The 24,516-nt window shown below is 37.6% G+C and overlaps 1 pseudogene; it reads right to left on the bottom strand.

Annotated features, from left to right (window-relative positions):
• Positions 1–18,086: 18,086 nt before the first annotated feature.
• Positions 18,087–18,498, bottom strand: LOC110210850 (golgin subfamily A member 7 pseudogene; annotated as a pseudogene).
• Positions 18,499–24,516: the final 6,018 nt, after the last annotated feature.

Raw genomic sequence — 24,516 nt, 5'->3', positions numbered from 1 at the left:
GTGTGTGACAGGGTCAGATCTTTTTAGGAATCTTAATTTGACAACTGAGTAGAGGGTAGAATGGAGTGGGTTGAGATCTGAGGTAGAATAGTGCAATAGTCTAGGCATGAGTTGATGATGGTGTGTACTTTTTAATTTTCCAAGTTTATTTTTCACTTTCTGCAAGCCTTGCCTAATAGAAGAAACCGAATGTGATGTCTCCCTCCTCAAACTTATTTGTCTAGGTACAGGGCTATGAGCCAGAGCTGGAAAGAACCTTAGAAATAATCTTTTTCAAATCCCTCATTTTATAGATGAGGAAAATGACTTCCAGAATGGTAAAATTTAAAAATTAATCCAAAGTCACAGCTGAAATAAGCAACAGAACTTGATTTTGAATCCTTTTTATATGATTGTAAAGCATGGATTTTGAGCTGGATGGGGCCTTAAAAACCATTGAGCCTCATTTTACAGATGAAGAAATAGGCAAAGAGAGAGAGAGAGAGAGAGTAACTTGCCTAGGGTCATACAGCTAGCATGTGACTTTGCTTATTGTCCATCTGGTCTCTCTCCAATTGCCAGATACTTATACTGCCCAGATTTTCAATGACAGAACATCTGTCCTGAGGCAGGATTGAAACTCAAGTCTTCCTGATTCTAAGGTTCTGTCCACTGCACCACCAAATTGCTTCTACATGGACTTGTATATTCAAGTCCTTTTTACATAATACCACATGACATCTTTACTCTTGTTATATTTTGTCATGTATCAGACTTTTTGGTGACTTGCTTGTCTCCCCATTCAACTGCAATCTTATTGACAGCAAGAATTCTTTCATCTTTTTTAACCATTTTACCTCAACACCAAGTTCAGCCAGCATCGTTTATCTTCCACTTTTATATTTATTGAATTAAATAAGAATCTCAGAACAGAGAAACTGAAAGAATTTCCAAGGTTAAAAGAAAAAATAGAGTATGGCAGGTTGAGTAGCAAATTCTATCTAAGTGGCAACTAGAAAGATTTATATTTGCTATTTCCTTGAATAAATGGGTTTACTTATTATTTATGAGCTGTGGTGCTCTTTTGTATAATTAGCATTTGGTGAGATGGAGTCCTGTCTGTGGGTGCAAGTGTAAGGTACCTTCCCCTTTTAAGGGAAAGCTAATGACTTTGTTGCTTCTGAATTTAATAATAATCATGCCCCTAGACCAGCAATACTTATGAGGATAAATAGATAAAACTGTAATCTGGTACTTCTCTTTTTCAGAGGGTAACAGAGCATCCAGGCTCATGGCTCTTCTCCTAGACCCTTCTAGTCAGTAATCAAAGTCATTCTTTGAGACAGTATGCAAGATTTCAGGGGTATCCATCACTGCCTGTGAGCTACATTTAGACAACCTCTGTGGGTATACAAAACCTATATAGGCAAAACATATTCGTTACAATGGGAAAATTGATGGTCTTCACCAGCACAATTGCACATCAGGTCTACTCCAAATCCTCACCTCTTTTAAATTGTTTACTGACAGTGAAGATGTCATCAACTTTCTAGCTGGGTGATGTAGATAAAGCAGATGATGGGGGAGGCCAGAGACAATAAAAATGCTTCCATAGGAAGATATGGGGAAACGTGATTAGACCAGGTTTGCCAGATACTTATACTCTCCAGATTTTCAGTGACAGAGCTGAAATCAATCATTAGATTCCAACTTCGAGTTTGGAAGAATGAGGCAGAGGGCAGAGAATGAAACAAAAACAAACCATGACCTGATTGACTTAGTTTGTAAAAAAGTATATTCTTATTCTATTAATGAAGAAGAGGTGTTTATATGATAAATTACCTCATCAGCAATGTCATCAATTGATGCAGAAAGAAAACAGAAGCTTTTCTTACAGATGTGTTCTAGGATGAGGACTTCCTTCTTGTCAAGTCTCCAAGCAAGTTGCAATTTTAAGCCCTTGAACAAGTTGCTGAAGGTGTACACTCAGACAAGGACATGGAAGCAATGATTAGCCATTGTAGGTCTTTTCCTTATTACTATGCAACAGAGCAAAAAAATCTCATCCTCTGAATCCCCATCATATGCATTGTCTTGCATCATTCATTTGGTGCTTTTCCTTTTCTGTCTTTTATCACAAAACGGTTTTAAAGAGATGAAAATCTCTCCCTTCCCATACGCAACCATATTTATTTATTTATTTGTTTGGCAATTGGGGTTAAGTGACTTGCCCAGGGTCACGCAGCTAGTAGGTGTCAGGTGTTTGGTCCGAGGCCAGATTTGAACTCAGGCCTTCCTGACTTCAGGGCCGGTGCTCTATCCACTGTACCACCTAGCTGCCCTCCCAACCATAATATAAACTACTAGAGATCTCCACCTTACATTAGATGTCTCATTTCCCCCTCTAACTGCCTTCCAAACTTTCCTATTACTGTGATCCAGTGACGCTGACATCTCTGCTATTTCTTTAGCAATAAACTTCATTCATCTCCTGACTTCAGGCATTTTCACTGGCTATCCTGCAGTTACCACCCAAAACTTGTTGGTACACGACGTGGGATACTTTTGTTAGGGGAGTGAGACACATTAGCTGGTATCAGTGAAGAGAATCCAGTGGAGAGGAGCAGGAACTAAATCACCTATCAGTTCCCCTTGAGATGATTATATCCCAATCATCTAACAATGCCATAAAACTCAAATAGAACCAATCCCTGTTGGCTGCATACTGACCTAGAAAATCACAAATTAACACTATGCCATATTGCATTGTTTATTTTATTAAACATTTTCCAATTATTTTTTAATCTGTTTGGGACAAACTCAGGAGTTTTGTGGGCAATGAGTTTGACAACTGGAGTGCCATGGGGTGAATGAAGCATGATTGAAAGCATGCCCACCATATCAGTGCCCTAGGGCAAAGCCCTCTTTACCTTGTGCTAGTTACAGTTCTGGTAGTAGGTGATCAATAATAACTTGTTGATTCATTTGACTGAGCAATCAATTATTTGGGATAGCAAGAGAGGTGACACCACCTTCTTAAATACATAATTTTCCTTTTCTGTCTTTAGCGATAATTTTTATGTAGCTTTAAGATTTCCAAAGCATTTTACAAATATTTATCATTTTATCCTTGAAACCACTCTGGAAAGTATTATTGTTCCCATTTTACAGATTGGAAAATTGAAACAGAGAGTTGTTATGCGACTTGACTAGAGTCACATAGCTAGTAAACGTCTGAGGCCAGATCTGAATTCAGGTCTTCTTAACTCCAGGTCCAGTGTTCTCTCCACTGTGCCACCTAGCTGCTTCTGACATTCTTAAATGCCTGTTAAATGTAAAATGTCCTTTAAATTTTAAATGTTAAAGGATTTTTAAGTTTCTCAACCATTACATAAGATTTATTCCTTCACATTTCTGTCTATCACTCCAAATAAACTCTGCATCCAGAGCAAATGCTGTATAAAACTTCACAGGACAAGGCACAGGACAGAGAGAGTGAGGAATTCCACACATTTTCATTTAGCATTTTCTAAAACTCTATTCCAATGTATAGAAGAAAAGCCACAAAAATAAACAGGGATCTTAAAGAGGAATGTTTTTCAAAAGGCTTCTCATTTATCAGAAAGCTCATATTCTGTCCCTGACTTTTACAATTAAAAAAAAATATGTTGAAACTTTGTTTCTTGACAAACTTCTTTGGCTATCTCTTTGTGTCCTCTAACTTCTCAGGGGCTTCTGAGGAAGCCTTGTACCCTAAGAAGAGTGCTGGACCTAAAAGTAAGAGACCAGTGTTTCGAGGGCCAACCCTGATTATCTTGAGGCATTTTGCTCATGCATAGGTTGCTTCAATTTCTAAGCCTCAGTTTGTCACCTGTAAAATGTAGTTATTATATACCTCATGGGGTCTTTGTGTGGAAGGTGCTGTAATACTTTAAATCTCCATATATAAATGAGATTTTATTTTCATTTAATGTCAAAAATAAAGAGTTCTAGATCTCTCTTTCCATCTTTCTGTCTCTGTCTCTGTCTCTCACTGTCTCTCTTTCCATCTTTCTGTCTCTCTTTGTCTCTGTCTCTGTCTCTGTCTCTCTGTCTCTCTCTCTCATACACACACACACACACACACACACACACACACACACACAAGTACATATACATGCACACACACAAACACCCCTTATAGGGCAAGAGGTTTTAGACTCAGAGCTTCCCCCCTGGATCAGGGGGGAAATAGTGGGTATGTCCCCAATTAATCATCAGCACCTCTCAATCAAGTGCTAGGTCTATGAAGAGTCAAAGGAAGGAGAGCTTCTGAAAGCAACGTGGACTTTTCCATAGGAACAGATTGTCTCTCAAGCTGCCAGAAGGTGACAGAGTTTGAGGAATTGCTGGCAGTTATTCCTGTACATTATTGAGAAAAACTGTCAGCATGGTGTGGCAATCCTATAATCCCAGTGATTAAAAGGCCAGCAGCAGTCCTTTGCAGAAAGGGGGCTGAGCCAAGGAAAGCTCAGGTGTGAAGAGTGCCAGTAATTCTACGCCAGATGTCCAACAGGCCAAATGTGCAGAGAGAGGTGCCAAGCCTCAAAGGGACCTCCTGGCAATAACCAAGAGAAGACCCTACCATGAAACTCAAAGGGATATTTAGCTATTTACTTTGGTGTAAATCACCAACTAATTGCAGAGCTCCTGGATGCAGAGTTTTTACAAATGCCTTCATATTACCAAACAAATCATCATACCACTATGGAGGTTCTAAAACACCTCTGTATTACAAAGGAGAAAAGCAATATAAAGAAAATCACACAGGAAATGAGAGAGAGATGTAGAGTGAAAATGATTATGGCTTCCCAATTTTGTACTTACGGAATTGTGACTCCATTTCTTAGAGAGGGCATTTTTTGGCAATGAATGGGAAACAGTAAAGACATATAGCATGTCCAGGCTCTAAGATACCCTTTCTTCCTTCGTTTTGGCCAAATCCATGAAATTGAGATAGATGACAAAGCTTTGTCAAAGTAACATAGCCCAAATTCACAAACATATGAATCCACTATAAAAGAAAACGTTAGACTGTGGCCCATTTTCCAAATGTTATGTATATGTTAAATAATATCCATGTAATCTGTGCATGTATGTATATTTACATATGTAGTATTAAATATTAATCTGTTTGGTTATACATATTGTTAAAGAGGCAGAATAGTGTCATGGATGAGGAATTGGTCTCAGGATCAGGAGTACTTGGGTTTAACTATATCAGCTGGTTTGTGATTCTGGGCAACTCTTAACTTTTTGATGCTGTAAGAAAGTCAGACAATATGTTACAAAAAAGCTGCCAATCTGCATTGGAAAAGGGGATTTCCTCATCTGGGAATTCTATGTACCAGTATAATCACAGGATACATACATACATATACACACACATATACATATATGTGTGTGTGTGTGTGTATGTGTTCATGATAATTTCATAGAGAAGTTTAACTAGTAGAAATAAATTGCCACAATAGGAGATCAAAAAAGCCCACAAAGTGCAGTAATCAGCAAATATCTGACTTACCAAATGAAGAGAGGTAGCTGCCAAAGCAAACACTGGGTTAGAATATAAACTTGTTTATAAAATCTTATGGAGGATGGAGGATAATTATGGGCAGCACTAAATCATAAAGTGAATAGGCTTGGCAAGTCATCCAATTAAATAAAGTCATAATAAGGGCATTTAAAGATGAAAATAGGAGGAAAACAAACAAGAAAAATGGAAAAGATTCGTAAAATTATAACAAATTATTTTCTTCATCAAGGATGGTGAACCATAACATGTGGACCAAGACATCATGATTTCATATGTACATATGGGGGATGTAGAAATGACGTACAAGAGAACAAAGGTGAGAAAAGCAGCTGAATTGGACCAAGTATATACAGGGGAGATGATACAGTTATGACAGCATTGAAAATATTGATATCAAAGGCATAGGAAAGAGAGATTGCTGCTAAACATGGGGGAGTGGGAAAATATCAGAATATTTATACTGAAAAAAAGTCAAGACAGCAATAACTTTCAAGCTATGTGACTGCTTTCCTATTAATACGAAATCTTTATGAGCCATCTATACATAAATCAAGGGCATCCTCAATGAGGGTATGAGTAGTGAGGGAGGAGGAGTTTTCGTAAGCAATATTCAACAATGGACCATATATTTACCTTTTCATAATCAACTAAACCATGTAAAGAATATGAAATTTTCCCTTGATTACAATTTGTTGATTATTAAAAAGTATTTGGTTGAGCAGGTATAGTATAGGCTCATTTATAAAAAACGTATCTCCCACCCATACATCCAAATCAGTCATTATTACTTGAAATATATGCAATAGAAATAGCCCTGCTCAAAACTGATCTGATCACAAACATCAGGTAAAGTATAAAATAGACAGAAGTGTGCTTTGAGTTTGAAAAAAGTCAATACAAGAGAAATTGAAGAGAAATCCCTTTTGGGTGCCAAAACTTTGAGATGCTCCTGTTTGTGGATGAAATCATGCTAACTACTTAAAGCTCCAGAACACTGCAGATCCTCCTGGACAAGATATGTAATCACTTAAACAAGTTTAGCTATTCAGGTCAAATCACAGGCAGAAGAATCCCCTTCAAAGGCAGCTAGGTGGCCCGTAGATAGAGTGCTGGGTCTAGAGTCAGGAATACCCGAGTTCAAACCCAGCCTCAGACTCTTAGTAACCTATGTGACCCTGGGCAAGTCACTTAATCTCTACCTCAGTTTCTTCAAGTTTAAAGTAGGGATCATAGTAGCACCTACCTTTCAGAGTTATTATGAGGAATAAATGAAATAACATTTGTAAAGTATTTAGCACTATTCCTGGTCCATTGTAGGTTCTCAGCAAATGCTTATTATTTTTTTTTTCTTTCACTCATAACATAATCAACAAGTGAGCATGCAGTGTCCGGTTAAGGAATTTTCAAAGGAATGAGAACTCATCAAATTTTAAGGCAGCTCATTCCCCTTTGCAACAGCTCTAATTCTTGGAAAATCTTTCCTGACATCAAGCCTAAATTCTCCTCTCTGCATCTTTCGCTTGGTGTTCCTGGTTCCGTCCCCTGGACTGAGATTGTACAAGCCTATTTCCTCCCCCACGTAATAAACTTTCAAATATATGTACACAGCTGTCATGTCCTCAATATGTATTTTCTTTTCCAGACTATACATGTCCCCTTTCTTTGAGTGCTTCATAATTCGTGAACTCAAGGCCCTTCCCCAACCAGGTGGTCCTTTACAGCTTATTAATGTTCTTCTTAGGGGCAGCTAGGTGGCACAGTGGATAGAATGATAGATGCAACAGGACCTGAGTTCAAATTTGTCCTTAGACACTTACTAGCTGTGTGACTCCGGGCAGCTCATTCAACCCTGTTTGCTTCAGTTTCATCATCGGTAAGCTGGAGAAGGAAATGGCAAACCACTCCAGTATCTTTGCCAGGAAAACCCCAAAAGGGGAGTGAAAAGTCAGATGTGTCTGAAAAACTAAACAACAAATTTCTTAAAAAACATGGTACTCAGAACTAAACACAATACTCCAAATGAGGTCGGATGATGGAAGCTTATAGTGGGCTATCACTTCCATGTTCTTGGTAGCAATGTCTCTCTTAATGTGACCCGACATGACTTTAACTTTTTATTTTCGTTGCCCCCGAAAACTGCTGATTTATACTGATCTTGCAGTCTACTAGAACCCAGAGGTATTTTTTTCAGAACAGCTGCTTTCTAATCACACCAATACCCCCGCCCCCGTCTTGGACCATGAAGCTAATTTTTTTATATCTAAATATAAGACTTTGTAGTTATCCTGCCCACCCCCTTCCTTTTCATTTTGTTAGATTCATTCCAATGCCCATTGAGATTCTTTTGGATGCTGACTCTATCTTCTAGAGTGTTAGCTATCCCTCCAAGCTTTGTGTAACCTGCAAATTTGATGATTTTGCCATCACTGTCTTTATACATATCATTGATAAAAAATATTAAGCAGCACAGGACCAAGCACAAATCCCTGTGCTACTGTGCCAAAAACCTCTTGACACATTGACCCATTTGAAACTACTCTAAAAATCCATACATCCACCCAAATTCGAATCCATTTAATTGTATTATCATCTAAATCTATCTCTTTATCTTCTCCACAAGAGTTGTAGAATAAAATTACCAAAAGCTTTGCTGAAACACAAGTAAATTGAAATCACCATATCCTGATCATATACTCATTTACTTTATTTTTAATAATTTATTTATTTTTAGTTTTCAACATAAGATTTTGAGTTATAAAATTTCCCCCTTCTCTCTCCTCCCCCCTCCCCAAGACAGCTTGCAATCTGATATAGGCTCTACTTAGACATTCATATTAAACATATTTTCACATTAGTCATGATGTAAAGAAGAATTAGAATTAAACTCATGTACTTCATTGAAGGAAATATCTAAATTAAGATCTCAGATTACTTGAATATTTGAATATATACTGGGTGTCCCCCCAAAAACTTAAAACCATGTGAAGACTTTTGGGACACCTTGTATGTAACAATTCTTTATGAATATACAAAGGATTTTATGATTTTATGATGCAGGTTCATTTTATTAAGGGACATTGGATAAAGGAGTGGCACAACATTTTTCACCACATTTTTGTAAGGAAAATACATTTTGTTCAAAGAGATGATTCTTGTGCTGACCCTCTAAAAGGCTTATTTATCAGTGTGGAGAACTCCTTCTACTAATACAATCTAACAAATGATTTGGGGCAAAAATCCTGGGGAGTTGCCTGAAGCAAATGAGAAGTCATGTAATTTAGCCAGGGTTACATAACCAATAAGCACCAGAAACAGGACTTGAACACAAATTTTCCTAATTACTAGCCTAGCCCATATTTTGCCTTCGTTTAGGATGTGCACCCTGTTTTCAAAAGGACTTAAAGCAGTCTGTAATCTAAAAGCTAGTTTGTAGTTTTAAGGGCAATTGGGGTACAAATCAGCCATAGGCTGGCTGAAGGCAGCAAAGGGAGAAAATACTACCAGATGCCTGCAAAGAAAGATTACTACAGCAAGGTGCTGAATTGGGTTCTAAGTTTCTTGGCAGCCAGTGGAAAGAAAGAAAACATGATGAATTACATGGTTTTCATTATAAATCAAACAAATTATCTTCAGATAAGAACTTTTTTTTGTAGCCACACTAGCAGATGATTTTATGATGCAGGTCCATTTTATTAAGGGACATTGGATAAAGGAGTAGCACAACATTTTTCACCACATTTTTGTAAGGAAAATACATTTTGCTCAAAGAGATGATTCTTGTGCTGACCCTCTAAAAAGCTTAAGCTATAATCTTCTAATATAACTACTTTGAAGATCTTTTTGTGAGAGAACAAGAAGAGGGGATTAAGGAAATCAGTTTTGAGGTGATCTAACATTTTGTGACTAGGATTCTAAGAGGATGGCTAACACGTTTATTAAACTGTCTCTCTCAAATATCAGATATCTTAAGCCAATCTTTGGCATGGTGCTGAATTGTAAACAATTCATGATTTGTTTTCCTGATAAGCACCAGAAATGCAAGTAGTTTGTGTTTATGATTAAAGTGAAAACTGCATGGTTTAGGTATGAGAAGTGAGGAAGACCAAAGTTATCATTCTACAGTGCCAGTTTAAGCTCCCTGAGAATAAGGACTTTTATTTTTGTCTCTGTATATCCACAACCTAGCACAATGCCTGGCAAATAAATAGTAGGCACTTAATAAATGCTTGTTAAGCAACTGATGAATCAATGAAGGAATACAACATGTAGAAGACTTGAATTTTTAAAATGGTTAGGACTTGTGGTACTAGTTAAATGACTCATTCGTTAAAAAAACTCTTTAGTATGATCCCCATGTAATGTCTTTGTTGGCATTGTTTAGTTGTTTCAGTTCTGTCTATCTTTATAATTCCTCTGTGGTTTTCTGGGCAAAGATATTGAAGTCCTTAACTATTTCCTTTTCTAGCTCATTTTACAGATGAGGAAACTGAAACAAACAGAGTTAAGTGAGGGACCCAGGGCCATAGAGTTAGTAAGTGCCTGAGGCTGGATTTGAACTCAGAAAGGTGAGTCTTCCTGACTCTAGGTCAAGCACTGTATCTACTGTGCCACTTAGCTGCCCTATGTAATGTCTATATTTTTATAAAGACATACTAAGTAAGTTGCAAAATGCATATCTAAATAGCTGAAAGAAGATGGGGAGGAGGGAAGCAAAGATCATTGGGTGATTGAAGGGATCTCTTAAGAAGGATCATTTAAATGTTAATGCATCTCAAAAATCAGTTAACTTGAATGTCGGGGAGAATGGCATCCTTTGATAGAGAACTGTGAATTTCCACTCATCACAAGGCAATAGAAACAATCAGCCTCTAGTCATGATGGATGATTTCACATGCTCATGGCAAAATGTCTCATAAACAACTTAGAGCCCAAGAGAAATACTTTACTAAAGCAGCACTGGATTTATTCAGCTATCTCCTTTATTTAAAAATTGAAGTCCTTATGTAAATTTCCCACCCAGAACAGGCTCATATTTATTTATGGCAAAACTGACCAAGCTTCCCAACCACCAATGATTGCTTATAATGTGCTTTGACATTGCACAGTAGTTTTCTTCTGACCAGCGCCAAGTGTTACCATATTATCTGCTTAAGCAATAAATATTTCCAATATGCACCATAGAACTGCAGCAAAGGATGCCTTAGAAATTCTAGCACATATCTACCTCCAGAGAGAAGGCTGATGAAGCCTGAATACAAATTGAAGCATACTTTTTTCTACTTTGTTTCTCTTCCTCTTTTGCAATGTGGCTAATACGAAAAATGTTTTGCGTTATTTTTCACATGTATGATTGATATCACATCGTTTTCTCATAGGTGGGGGATGGGAGAAAGGGAAAGAAAGCATTAGGAACCAAAATTTTAGGAAAAAAGTATTAAAAATAAATAAATCTTTTAACAAAAGAACTAGAAAAACGTTTGTGCCAAAGTATACCTAGTGAGTGTTTAAGAAATACTTGTCAATTTGTTGATTATCCCTACCCAGACACCTTGTTCCTGCAAAGATATGCTGTACACTAACATAGACATAAAGGGGAGTGCCGAGTTCACTTTAAGTTTGAAGCCACCTTTGGCCCAGCTCTGTTAGTTACTCATTTGGCTTGTTTACAGACCAAAGAGTATGTGATTTTCTTTTTTATACCTTCCTGACTGAAATGGATTGCATTAGATAGTTGCTGAGGTCTTTTTCAAATCTCAAATTCTGTGATTTTAATAAGTCCTATTATTGTTCTTTATTGTTGTCAGGGCAGTGAGGTGGCTCGGTGGATAGTGTGCCAAGGAAGATTCATCTTACTGAATTCAAATCCAGCCTCAGACACTTACTAGCTGTGTGACCCTGGACAAGTCACTTAACCCTTTGCATCAGTTTCCTCATCTGTAAAATGAACTAGAAAAGGAATTGGCAAACCACTCCTGTACCTTTGTCAAAAAAAAAAACCCAAAGGGGGTCATGAAGAGTTGGACACAACTAGAACAACTAAACAACCACAACTTTATCATCAAATAGTCAATAAGTTTTCACCTTAAAAAAAGTCCCTGGGTGCATACATTAATGAAATGTGCTGTATAGGCCTACAATTATGTGGTAATTGAATTAAAGAATAACATAATAAAGTTGGATTGGGCTTGGACAGTGAAGACAGGCACTTGGGTTTTGAATGAAAAAAATGAACTAAATATATTTTAAATTAATAACTAGATTTTACTTTAAAAAACAAACTTTAAAAATCACACACAAAATAACCAACTTATCTGAGAAAATAGGGACACTCTATATTTTTTACACTCTATATGCACGCCTAGGCATATCATACTTGTGTGTTTTAGCTAGCTGGGTCAGTTTGGTAGACCTAGAACTGGAAAGTACCTTAGAAGTCATGTAGTCTAACCTCCTGATTACACAGATGAGGAAACTGAAGGCCATAGAGATTAAGTGACTTGACCAAGATCATACAGGTACCAGATCAGTGATTTGACAGTCAATTGTTGCTGTTGTTTAGTGTTTTCAGTCACGTACAAGTCTTTGTGACCCCATTTGGGATTTTCTTGGCAAAGATACTAAAGTGGTTTGCCATTTCCTTCTCCATTACAGATGAGAAAACTGAGGCAAACAGTGTTAAGTGACTTGCCCAAGGTCACACAGCCCAGTGTCTGAGGCTACATTTTCACTCAAGCCTTTCTTATTCCAGGCCTTGTGTTCCATCCACTGTGTCACCTTGGTGCCCCACTTAACTAGCTTAGTCTCAGCTGCCATATAGTGAGATATTCTACAGTATCCTCTCTAGCTGAAATCATTCCAGTTGCATAGGACTTGATTACACTCTGCAGGTACATCTTCGAATGACATCCTCAGCATGGGGCCACTAAAGTAGTATTTTTGTAGTAGGTGTATCTATGCTTCATCTAGAGTCTCCAAACTGACCATATTTAGTTACACAACTTGCCCTTCCTTTTTCATTGATATTTTCTGACCCAAATTTTTAGGGTAAAATAGGCAAGAATTAGGTAAACATCTGACTTCCTACAGTGGCCTTGGTTATTGCTAGTAATTTTTGAAATTTTTTTATCTGTTGTTATTGCCATTCATTCATTCATTTGTTGAATGGACAGATGGATAAAACGAGTGAATGAAGAAGCATTTGTTAAGTATTTACTATGTGACAAGCAGTATGCTGAGTCCTGGGGATATATACGCACGTGTGTGTGTGTGTGTGTATGTATGTATGTATGTATGTACATGCACATATATATGTAGATATATGTATGTATATATGCATACACGTACATGCACGTATACATGTGCACGTACATACACACACACACACATATATATATATATATACATATATATGTATATATATATGCAGAAGTAAATCAAGGCCTGTTTTGGGGAAATTTAATATTTTTCTAAATTCAATTAACTTTTTTCAATGAACAAAAATACTCATTTTCTCTCTTGTTCACCCATCTATCCTTATTTGAAAAATATCAAATATGAATAATAATCAAGCAAAAAAAAATTCCCCCAAGAGTCATATCCATAAAAGCCACATCTCATTCTGTAAGCTGAATCCATTACCTTTCTGTCAGGAAGTAGGTAGCATGCATCATCATCAGTACTCTGAAATCTTTGCATCAATTAAAGTTCTTATGTCTTTCCAAATTGTTTGCCTTTTCAGTGTTACTGTTACTATATAAATTCATTATGTTTGGTTCTTACAAATCTTGGGCTTCTTCCTTACAGCACAATAATCTTCCATTACTCTAACCATTCCCCAAATGGTGCCTCTGACTTTTATTTAATGAAAATTAAAAGAGACATATCCAAAGTAAAAAAGCAATTAGTAATATAGGCTATCACATATCTTATTTTTTAGAAAAGCAATTTAAAAGAATTCACAGATATGACAGGAAGGATCAGAAAGCCAAAAATCTACAGGAGGTGTTGACCCAAGAGAGATTGGAAGCTCTGAAAAATGAAATTCTGACAAGAAAAACGTAAGTGATTATGACCAGTAACTCCATCAACCAACTTAGATTTTTCAAAAATACATTTATGGAAGATGAGATCAAGGTCAGGTAACTTAGGATGAATACTAATGACTAAAAAGGTCCCCCAAGCTCAACTCCTTGTCTATCATTAATAAGGCAACTCCTGCTTCCTGAAATCTGCACAAAATTGTCTTTATTTTTATTCACAGAATTTCAAGCACTAAAATGCAGGATTCCTAAAATTCAGAAGAAACTGAGACTCACAGTGAAGCTAAGAACAGCAAAGCGGACTATTGAAGTCCCTACTTTTTGAGGCCAATAGGATGATAAAAGAATTGAAAGATCCATTACTTAGAATAGATGGTTTGATGATATCAAATGATGACGAGAAAGAACTACTCAATTCGTATATTGCTTTTGTTTCCTTTACCAAGGATAATATTAGACCATAAAGAATAGAATAAAATGTTTAACAGAGAGTTCAAACTCAAGGTAAGTAAGGGCATTAGCAAGATCTTTCCCTATGTTCAAAAAAGGGAAAAAAAAGAAAAAGAATGAGAATGAACTCTTTACATTATATATAGGCTGACAGTGAATTTGACCTAGATTCCTGGCTAATTTTTTCTTATTAAAAAGATATGTTACCAGTATTTAGAATGAAAATTTATGATCACTAAGAAATATAATGGTAATAATAATAATAGTAATAATAGTAATAGTAATAATAATAATAATAATAATAATAATGTCATTTTGACTAATTTCATTTCCCTTTTTTGGGGGGAGGGCAGTTTGAGCAAACTAGTAGGACAGGGAGATAGATGCCATTTTTTTGCTATTTAGTCATTTCAGCTGTGTCTGACTCTTCCTGGTTCCATGTGGGGTTTTCTTGGCAAAGATCGTGGAGCAGTTTGCCATTTCCTTCTCTAGTTCATTTTACAGATCAGGAAACTGAGGTAAACAAGAGCAAGTGACTTGCCTAAGGTCACACAGCTAGTAAGTGTCTGAGTCTGGATTTGAACTCAGGAAGATGAATCTTCCTGACTTCAGGCCTATCCACTATGCCACCTACTGTCCAGAGATGCCATAGACAAAGCATATCTGCATTTCTACAAGATATTTGCTATCCTTGCATATAAGACACAGAGGAGCCTGTTAAGCTATTCAACCAGCCTGGCTGACTTGAACTCACTGATGGCAGCTAGGAACTTTCTTGTTACCTCCTTACAGAAGGAGGTGAACTAGGTGATAATATACTTAGTTCAGCTTAGAACTTGTTGTAGTACCTCCTTCAAGAGCTTATTGGGAGATGCAATAAGATAACATATCTAAAGTGCTTGGCAAACCTTAAAGAACTATATAAATGAAAGTTATTATTTTTTCCTTGTCACCTTGGACTTTGGTAGAGTCTACCAGGGATCTGGCCCAGATTCTGTTCTGCTCAACATTCCAAAGAAAATATCTTTATGAAAGCATCCATAATACAGCTTCCTCTGGGAAACAAGATGTAAAGAAATGTAACTCATAAACACACATAGATATCTTCTCTATTCACTCTGATACAGAAGATATTTTAAATAAGCTACCATAGAGCTTTTATACTCTCCAGCTAATATGTATTGCGTCTCTTTGTAACTCCAATTATTTCTAATATTGATTTAATGGCTAAAATCTGGCTTTAACTGCCATGATTTCTATTGGATGGATCTATTATATGGATCGTAGCCCTAATTTTTCTATTCATCCAAAGAAAGATATGGAAGTGTATTAATTTCATCTTGCTTCAAGATATAAGTATTTTTCTAGTACCTATGTGTTATAGTGGATAGAGTACTGGGCCTGGAGTGAGAAAGAGTCATTTTTCTGAGCTCAAATTAAGCCTCAAACACTTCTAGCTGTGTGACTCTGGACAAGTCACTTAACTCTCTGCCTCAGTTTCCTCATGTATAAAAGGAACTGGAGAAGGAAATGGCAAACTGTTCCAGTGTCTTTGCCAAGAAAACCCCAAATGGAGTCATGAAGAGTCAGACATGACTCAACAACAACAGGAAGGACACTGGGTCTGTGCCTTCTATCTCCTTGACTAGTCTTCTAAAATGTCAATTTATCAATGAAAGCAATGGTAATGGGAGAACTGATGAAAAGAATAGATGACCATATAGTTTGATTTAAAATTTACATTCACTCATGCAGCTCTTGAATGTAATAAAGTGAAAATGTGCTTTCTCTCTAGCTCAACTATCACCTGTAACTGAACTTTCTTGAAATCTTCACAAAATTTTCTGTATTTTTATTGAGTGTAGTTTAGCTTTGACATAAATGGCATCTGCTCTAAGTAAGTTGTTCTGACTTTCCTTTAAGAAGGTAAGGAAGACATCCTCAGGTTTTCAAGTATTTGTTTTTGTCTTCCTGGTCGTCTGAGGTGTAAAAAGCTTGAACTATTGGTGCCTGGAGTTCCTACAGCCCTGTGGAGACAACTTTCTGCCTCACTGGTGCCTGTTATCATGGCGAATGCCAACTTGGAGAGAAGTAGTATTTTATGTGAATTAAACTAGGAATTTTATCCTTTTTAATCTTATAAGTAAAGTTCTTTATTTGCATGTTTATGGTATATATTTCACTGCATCCTAAACCCAAACCTAAATCACTGAATTGTCCTGAGGTAGGAGTGGACCAGAATATTGACCAGGTGAGAGTCCTGTTCACTTCCGCTTAAATATCTTTAAAGCTGTTATCTAGGGACGTATGTGGGATGTGAGAATATCAACTCTGTCTCCGCATCTCTTTCTGGACTAGCACCCCCAATACTAGGCAAACCTTCCTATACCTACCTACAACTCCACGGTTATGTCTAATCAGGTTATTGTTATTTTGGTGATCACATCTGCAATCACCTATTCACCCTCTTTTGAAAATCATTTGTTTCAAAGTTGTTTTGCATAGGATCCCAAGTATTAATAATTAACTCACACTTGTACTTCCTGAATTTTTCTTCCACCTCCCCCATTTCATTTCTTAAAAGATTTTTTCTTTTTCTTTTTTCTTGGATCTTTTTTTTTAATTTAAGAAAAGTTTTACTAATGTATTAATATTGCGACAAAGTTATTACAATGTGTGTGAAAGGCAAATAGACATACCATTACAGGCTATAGAAAAACAAAAAGGGTTTTATATAATTAAAATATTAGACAAGCCCCTGGAATTTAGGTGAATGAGTAACAAATCCACCATAGAAATTAAATCTGGAAGATTAGATCCAGTATTAGGACCTACAATATCGCTGGAAGTTGAACTTTAATTCTTTAATTCTTTTCTAGTAAATCTCTTGGCTCTTTCCAAAGAGCAATGTTCTCAAACCATAATGATTAACTTAATTTCAAGGTCTTGGGAAACACTGTCATGAAGAATGTGGGTAGAAGAAAAACAAATATTAACTTAGATTTTTGGGAGTTTTACTCAGGAAACATCCATCTTGTTTTACCTGAACTAATTACAAGATCTATGTGCATACTGAATGCTGAATTCAAGAAAAGTTTATGATTCATAAATTTACCAGTAGAAATAGTTAAAATGAGCATACGTAGTATTATTTCTACTGAATTATTTTCCCTTAAGTTATATTATAATAAAGCCATAAGGAAAATGTTCATTACACTTGCTTATTACACATTAAGGGACCAAGTAATGATATCTATAGATCTGACGATTTAGCATCCACTTTACTGTGCTTACATAGTTTTAATAAGACAAGCAACACATACTACATCTCCCAACATTTGTGGCAATGCAGTAATTATATAAAATTCTCCAAGGAGAATCAAGGTAACTGGAAACCACATGAAATACTGGTTCAGTTAGTAATAAGTGCTACATTAAAAACAAATAACATTATACATTATCTTTCCAATAAGCTTTGGTATAAGAGACTAACAGTAGAAGCAAACCCTGTGGGTTCCTCTGAGGGAGGTGTCAGTGGGCCGCAGGCATAGCTCATCAAAAATCATATCCAGAAGAAAAAAAATATTTTTCAATTCATAGGAAATGAAACCAAACCTGGACGTGACTTGCTGAAAAAATTAAAAAAAAAAAACACCTGGTAGAGATGGCAGCATAAATAATCGAGCAGAACCAATTGTCCTGGTGGCAGATAAGAAATGGATTTTGGATTGGGCTGATTTACACAACTCATTTTATTAAATTGTTTTGAATTTAAAAAGTGAAATGTTTCATTATATTTTCTCAGAAATAACTACAAAGATTACAGAGTCCTACATATTTTAAAGACACAAAGTGGATGTCCAGCGGCTAGATGTCACTGCAGAATCTGAATTTTAGAAATTAGTCCTTGGAGTAGAATGGCACCGTGGCTCTGGCAGCAGGCACAAAGGAATAATGCTTGATGAGCAGATAGGAGATATTCTGCAGTTGGCCAGTGAACAGAAGAGAGTCCCATTCTGAGGCGGACTCTTAGACTCTATGGTTTATCTTCCACTGCTCATGCCTCTGTCTTCATAAATGGTAATTTCAGTAACACAAAGTCCTCTCTCAATTGGGTCTGTAAAGAAGAGGCGCTGTGGAGCATAAATCTTCTCATACCGTTCCTAAATATATTTTGCGATTTTCTAAAGAACCTTTGCATAACGAGTTTCCGTGGGCAAAAATAGAGTATGTGCTGTCAAACAAGCGAAACAGCCTTCCAGGAAAGCTCGGCCCCCAAGCTTTTCTGCTTCTGTATGAAGGTTATGTAGCTTACGGACTATTTCTTCAAATGCTGCCGGTCATTCCGGTTCTCCAACTTGGCGGGAACCTGTTCTGGAACCCGCACGAGGTGCGGTAGCTGTAATCCCGCTGAATGAAGATCTGGCCAGCCACGGGCTCCTGCTGCGACTTCATGGCATGCGAGGACAGGCTGGCCTGGCCGCCTCCCCCGTGCCCCTCAGGCGGCTGCCACGCCATTTCTTTAATCTTTAGAAGAAAATTCAAATATAACGGAATAGAACAACTTCAAAAAATACCGATCTGTTGTGGTTTCCTCAGATTCCTCCTTTCCTTTCTCCTGGGATCATAGAGCTTTATAATGGAAAGGCATCTTAGAGAAATCTAGTCTATCCTCATTTTATAGATGAGGAAATGGAGGCCCAGAGAGGTGAAAGGACTCTGTTCTAAGTCACGCAAGCAGTAAATAAAAAGAAAAAAAAATGGATTTAAACTGAGGCCTCTATATTCAAATCCATCGTGCTCTCAATTGTATCATTCTATCAGGCAGATAATTTTTTTTTTATCTAGCCTGTTCAGATTCCAGGTGAAGTGGGTGAGTGCATTTTAAAAGGGTTTTGTAAGAAAGAAAAGAATGCTTCACTTTTAACTTCACTAGTTATATACCAATAGGCAAAGTTGGTGGGTTTTCCTGTCACAGAAATCTAAGAAGAGATATTTATATATTCGCACTATGGTCCAAAGCAGAGGTGTCAAATGTGAGCACTGCCTGAACCAGATTAAAATGTAATTAAGAGATATTTAACAAAATTAATAAAAATATAACAAAACAGATAATTACTTATTTTAAAATTAAGTCAGTATGGAGCTTGCAGAGATCCTTATGTATGGATTAATGGTCCCTATTTCTATTTGAGTTTGATACAACTGGTGACTGGTCCAAGGAATCAAGAAGTGCTAATGATAAGACCACTGAAGGCCAGGTGCTCTTTTGTTGGCTAAGATAGCTTCTCCAGTGCTTGTGATTGCTAACCAAAGACAGACCTAAACAAGAATGTCAAGCAGTTGGCATTTGTTTTTGATGCTTCTAGCATCCATTTTCTATACTATTTTGCTCTTTCCAGAGTGTCCCTTAACACTGACCTTCTTTCCCATCCATATACTACTCTTAGGCACTCAGTTCTATCTACTGTACAATATTTTCATCAATGACTTAGTTGAAGGCATTGGTGGAATGGTTATCAAATTTGTTGTTCATATTTTACCTTCAAAGAGGACCAGTGATATTTCAGGGTGAGAGCTTGACTTGTGGGTGAATTAGATTTAATCAAGGCAGAGGAGGGCAAAGTATGTCAGCCTCACTCTGTCTTCCAGAGTCATCCAAGTCCAGTGGCAAGAAAAAAGTCAATACGACTTTTGCCCTGGACACAGTGGATGACCTGGGTCTCTTTGATGTCTGACCAAGCTCTAAATGCTCTATGATGCCTGCTTTAGCTGCCTTCATTGCTATTGGAAGAAATTGTTCTCATCTACCCATTCTGCATGTTTGGGGCAGACATCTACCTAACTCACTGACAGGTTTGAGGCCTGTTGGTTACTCTCAAACTGATTTAGTCTATCTGAGGAGACCGTTTTACCAGGGTGTGACTGCTGTATATGTTATAGCTTCTTGGAGCCAAAGGTGGTGACTGTGGATGCTCAAAGTGGAAAGCAGCCCTGAAAAGGACTTGGCAAGCCCTTCCACCAGAGGTGCTACCCTTCCCCTAACATCCCATAGACCCTGATTGTCAAGTTTACCAATGATATGAAGCTGGAAGGGCCCACTAACATACTTACTGGTAAAGTAAGGATTCAAAAATCCTCTACAGGCTTGAATGATAGGCAGAACCAAAAAGGCTGAAGTTTAATAGGAAAAATGAAGAAGACCTGGGTGTTTTAAAGAATTGTAAGGACAACATGAGTTGGCAATGTAACATGGCAGACATAAAAGGCCTACATGAACATAGGCAAAGGGTCTAAAATGACAGAAATGATAGACCTATTTTGTTCTACCCTGGTATAGCCACATCTGTTTCTAGCTGCACAAAGACTGGTTGAAGAAACCAGAGAAGAATAAGGGGAAACATGAGAGCCATCTTCAAGTATTTAAAGGGTTATTACATGAAAGAAAAACTAGAAATGTTCTGTTTGACTACAGAAGGAAAAAATTAGGAGAAATTCATGAAAATTGGATAATGCAAAATTTTGACAATGCTTTCTACCAATTATAGTGGTCCAAAAGAGAGGGGTGACTCTCAAGGTAGTGAGCTTCCTATTATTAGAAGTCATTAAATGAAGACTTGAGATATTATTTTTATTAATTTAGTTATTTTTAGTTTTCAGCATTCACTTCCATAAGATTTTGACTTCCAAATTTTCTCTGCATCTTGCCCCTTACCCCATCCCAAGATGGCATGTATTCTGAATAGCCCTTCCTCTAATTTGTCCTTCCTTTTATCATCCACTCTTTCTCCTATCCCCTTCCCCTTCTATTTTCCTGTAGGGCAGGATAGATTTCTATACACCATTGCCTGTATATCTTATTTCCCAGTTGCATGTAAAAATAATTTTTAACATTTGTTTTTAAAACTTTGAGTTCCAAATTCCCTCCTTTCCTCCCTCCCCTATACCCTCATTGAGAAGGCAAGCAACTCAATATATGTGTAGTCATGTAAAACACTTCCATGGTAGTCATGTTGTGAAAAACTAATTATATTTCCCTTCATCCTATCCTGCCCCCCATTTATTCTATTCTCTCTTTTGACCATGTTACTCCTTAGAAGGGTTGGCTTCTGATTACCCCCTCCCTTAACCTGCCCTCTCCTCTATCATCTCCATGCTCTTGTCTCCTCGCCCCCTATTTTTCTGTAGGGTAAGATAGATTTCCATACCCAGTGGAGTGTATATGTTATTTCCTCCTTAAGCTGAATCCAATGAGAATAAGTTTCACTCACTCCCTCTCACCTTACCCCACTTCCCCTCCACTGTAAAAGTTTTTTCTTTTCTGTTTATGTGAGATAATTTATCCCATTCTACCTCTCCTTTTCTCCTTCTCCCAGTATAATTGTCTGTCACCCTTTAATTTTATTTTTTAGCTATCACCCCTTCATCTTCAATTTACCCTGTGTCCTCTGTCTATCCATCAATCTATCTATACATATCATTTTTTTTTCTTTCCTACTACTGTAATACGGACAAAAGTCTCATGAGTTACAAATATAATCTCTCTATGCAGGACTGTAAACAGTTCAACTTTAGTAAGTCCCTTATGATTTCTCTTTCCTGTTTACCTTTTCCTGCTTCTCTTCAGTCTTGTATTTGAAAGTCAAATTTTCTATTCAGCTCTGGTTTTTTCATCAAGAATGCTTGAAAGTCCCCTATTTCACTGAATGTCATTTTCCCCCTGAAGGATTATACTCAGTTTTGCTGGGTAGATGATTCCTGGTTGAAATCCTATCTCCTTTGACCTCCAGAATATTATATCCCAAGCCTTCTGGTCCCTTAATGTAGAAGCTGCTAATTCTTGTGTTTTCCTGATTGTGTTTCCACGATACTTGGATTGTTTCTGGCTTTCTGGCTGCTTGCAATATTTTCTTCTTGACTTGGGAACTCTGGAATTTGGCTACAATATTCCTAGGAGTTTTCCTTTAGGAATCTCTTCCAGGAGGTGATCAGTGGATTCTTTCCATTTCTATTTTACCCTCTGGTTCTAGAATATCAAGGCAGTTTTCTTTGACAATTTCTTGAAAGATGATGTCTAGGCTCTTTTTTTTTAATCATGGCTTTCAGATAGTCCAATAATTTCTAAATTATCTCTCCTGGATCTATTTTCCAGGTCAGTTGTCTTTCCAGTGAGATATTTCGCATTGTCTTCTATTTTTTCATTCTTTTGGTTTTGTTTTACAGTGTCTTGATTTCTCATAAAGTCACTAGCTTCCAATTGCTCCATTCTGATTTTTAAGGAAGTATCTTTTTCTGTAAGCTTTTGGACTTCCTTTTCCATTTGGCCAAATCTGCTTTTGAAGGTATTCTTCTCCTCATTGGTGTTTTGGACCTCTTTTGCCATTTGGGTTAGGCTTTTTTTTTTAAGGTGTTATTTTCTTCAGTATTTTTTTGGGTCTCCTTTAGCAAGCTGTTGACTTCTTTTTCACAATTTTCTTGCATCACTCATTTCTCTTCTCAGTTTTTCTTGTACTTCTCTTACTTGCTTCTCAAAATCCTTTCTGAGCTCTTCGGTGGCCTGGGACTGATCCATATTTTTCTTGGAGGCTTAGGATGTAGGAGCTTTTACTTTGTTTTCTGCTTCTGGTTGTATGTTTTAATCTTCTTTGTTACCAAAATAAGATTCTGTGGTCTGACATTTTTTGAACCATTTGCTTAAAACTTGAGTTTTAAACTCTTTGTTAAGGTAAGGGTCTGCTTCTAGTGTGGAGAATGTACTATCCCAAGCTTCAGGGGTTTTGTGCAGCTGTTTTCAGAGATACTTCTAGGGACCTGTAAGTTTTCCATTCTTCCAAGGTGGTAAAATCAAGGGTGAAGTGTTTACTCTTTTCCTGGCCTGGGCTCTAGTCTATGAGTGACCACTGCTTTGGAAATGTGAGAAGGATTCCCTATCGACTGCCACCACAAGCTACATCATGCCAGTGTTCCTCCTCACCCCAGGACCGTTACCCAGAACTGCGACCCAGACCCAAGCACGGGCAAAGCAAGAGAATTCTGCCTCAGTGCCAGCAAAGAGATCCCTGCAATTCTCCTCTGATTAGCCTCTCACTCCCCACTCTGTCTGTGGGCCGAGAGCTCCAGAAGCAGCCACCAACCTAGTGCTATGGCAGGACTGGGGCCAGACTGAGCTCCTCTCTCACTGGTTCAATAGACATTTCCTATTGACCTTCTAAGTGTGTAAACCACCACAGCTCCCCTTGATTAAATCCCCTGAGGACTGCTCCAGGTTCACTGAGGCCTGGTCTTTGCCTGTATGGCCCACACTGAACTGTGCTTCTCTTGCAGCCTGGTAAAGCAGACCTTTCCAATCAACTATCCACCTTGTTTTGGGCTGGGAATTCATTTCACTCTGTCTTTCTGTGGGTTCTGCTGCTCTAGAATTTGTTTAGAGCCATTTTTACAGGCATTTGGAGAGGTTTGGGGGAGAGCTCAAGCAGGTCACTGCTTTTACTCTGCCATCTTGGCTCTGCCCCTTTAAGATAGTATTGGTGATTGGATTTTTATTACAGGTTAAAATAGGTGGCATTTGGGGTTTCTTCCAACTCTGAGATTCTATGATTCTATAAAAGGAATTACTGTCAATCCCTTGCACCCTTCATGAAAATCATGAGTTCAGGAAATCATTGAGTTCAGGAAAACTCAAGAGTGTTTGCATTTTAATTCATTATATCTGAAATGAAAGGTTTTGTCTTCTAATTAATTAATGTTACAATTCAAAAATCAAGTGGGGAAAGTATCTGGGGAGATGGGACTCTGATTCCTCTGGTTCTTCAAATTATACACACCTTCCTCAGTTTATTTGCAAGACTGGCGCTTACCAAAAGTTATGAAAATTACGTGGAGGCAATTTTTAGGGGGTGATTCTTTTTTTCAATTTGGGATGGAGGCAAAATTCATGACTGCCTTAAACATACACTAAGCTACTTTCTCTTCCTCACTGTGACACTTCAATTCCCAGTTCTGTGGATTTGCACTGCTACACCCATGCCTATGAGGAGACAGGTAGGTCATGCAGTGGATAGAGTGCCAGGCCTGGAGTCAGAAAGACTCATCATCCTGAGTTTAAATCTGGCACCAGACACTAGCTGTGTGATCCTGGGCAAGTCACTTAACCCCATTTGCCTCAATTTACTCATCTGTAAAATGAGCTGGAGAAGATGGCCCAATCCAGTGTCTTTGCCAAGAATACCCGCAATGGACTCCGACAGACATGACTAAAACAATTCATCATCATCATCATCAACAACGACACGACCCATGCCTGTAATGTTCTTGCTCACCTCCTTTCCCAGGCATCTCTAGCTTCCCTCAAGACCCAGTTCGAAGCCTACCTCATATGGTATGCCTTAACCCAATGTCCCTTACCCCTAGTATCTACTGTCTTCCTTTTAAGGTCAACTCCATCTATATTCTATAAAATCCTGTAACTATGTA

The sequence above is a fragment of the Phascolarctos cinereus genome, unplaced genomic scaffold, assembly GCF_003287225.1.
Source record: "Phascolarctos cinereus isolate Bilbo 61053 unplaced genomic scaffold, phaCin_HiC Scaffold_726;HRSCAF=1367, whole genome shotgun sequence".
NCBI lineage: Eukaryota > Metazoa > Chordata > Mammalia > Diprotodontia > Phascolarctidae > Phascolarctos > Phascolarctos cinereus.
The sequence above is the reverse complement of the archived record's forward strand: the minus strand, read 5'-3'. Positions and strand labels throughout refer to the sequence as shown.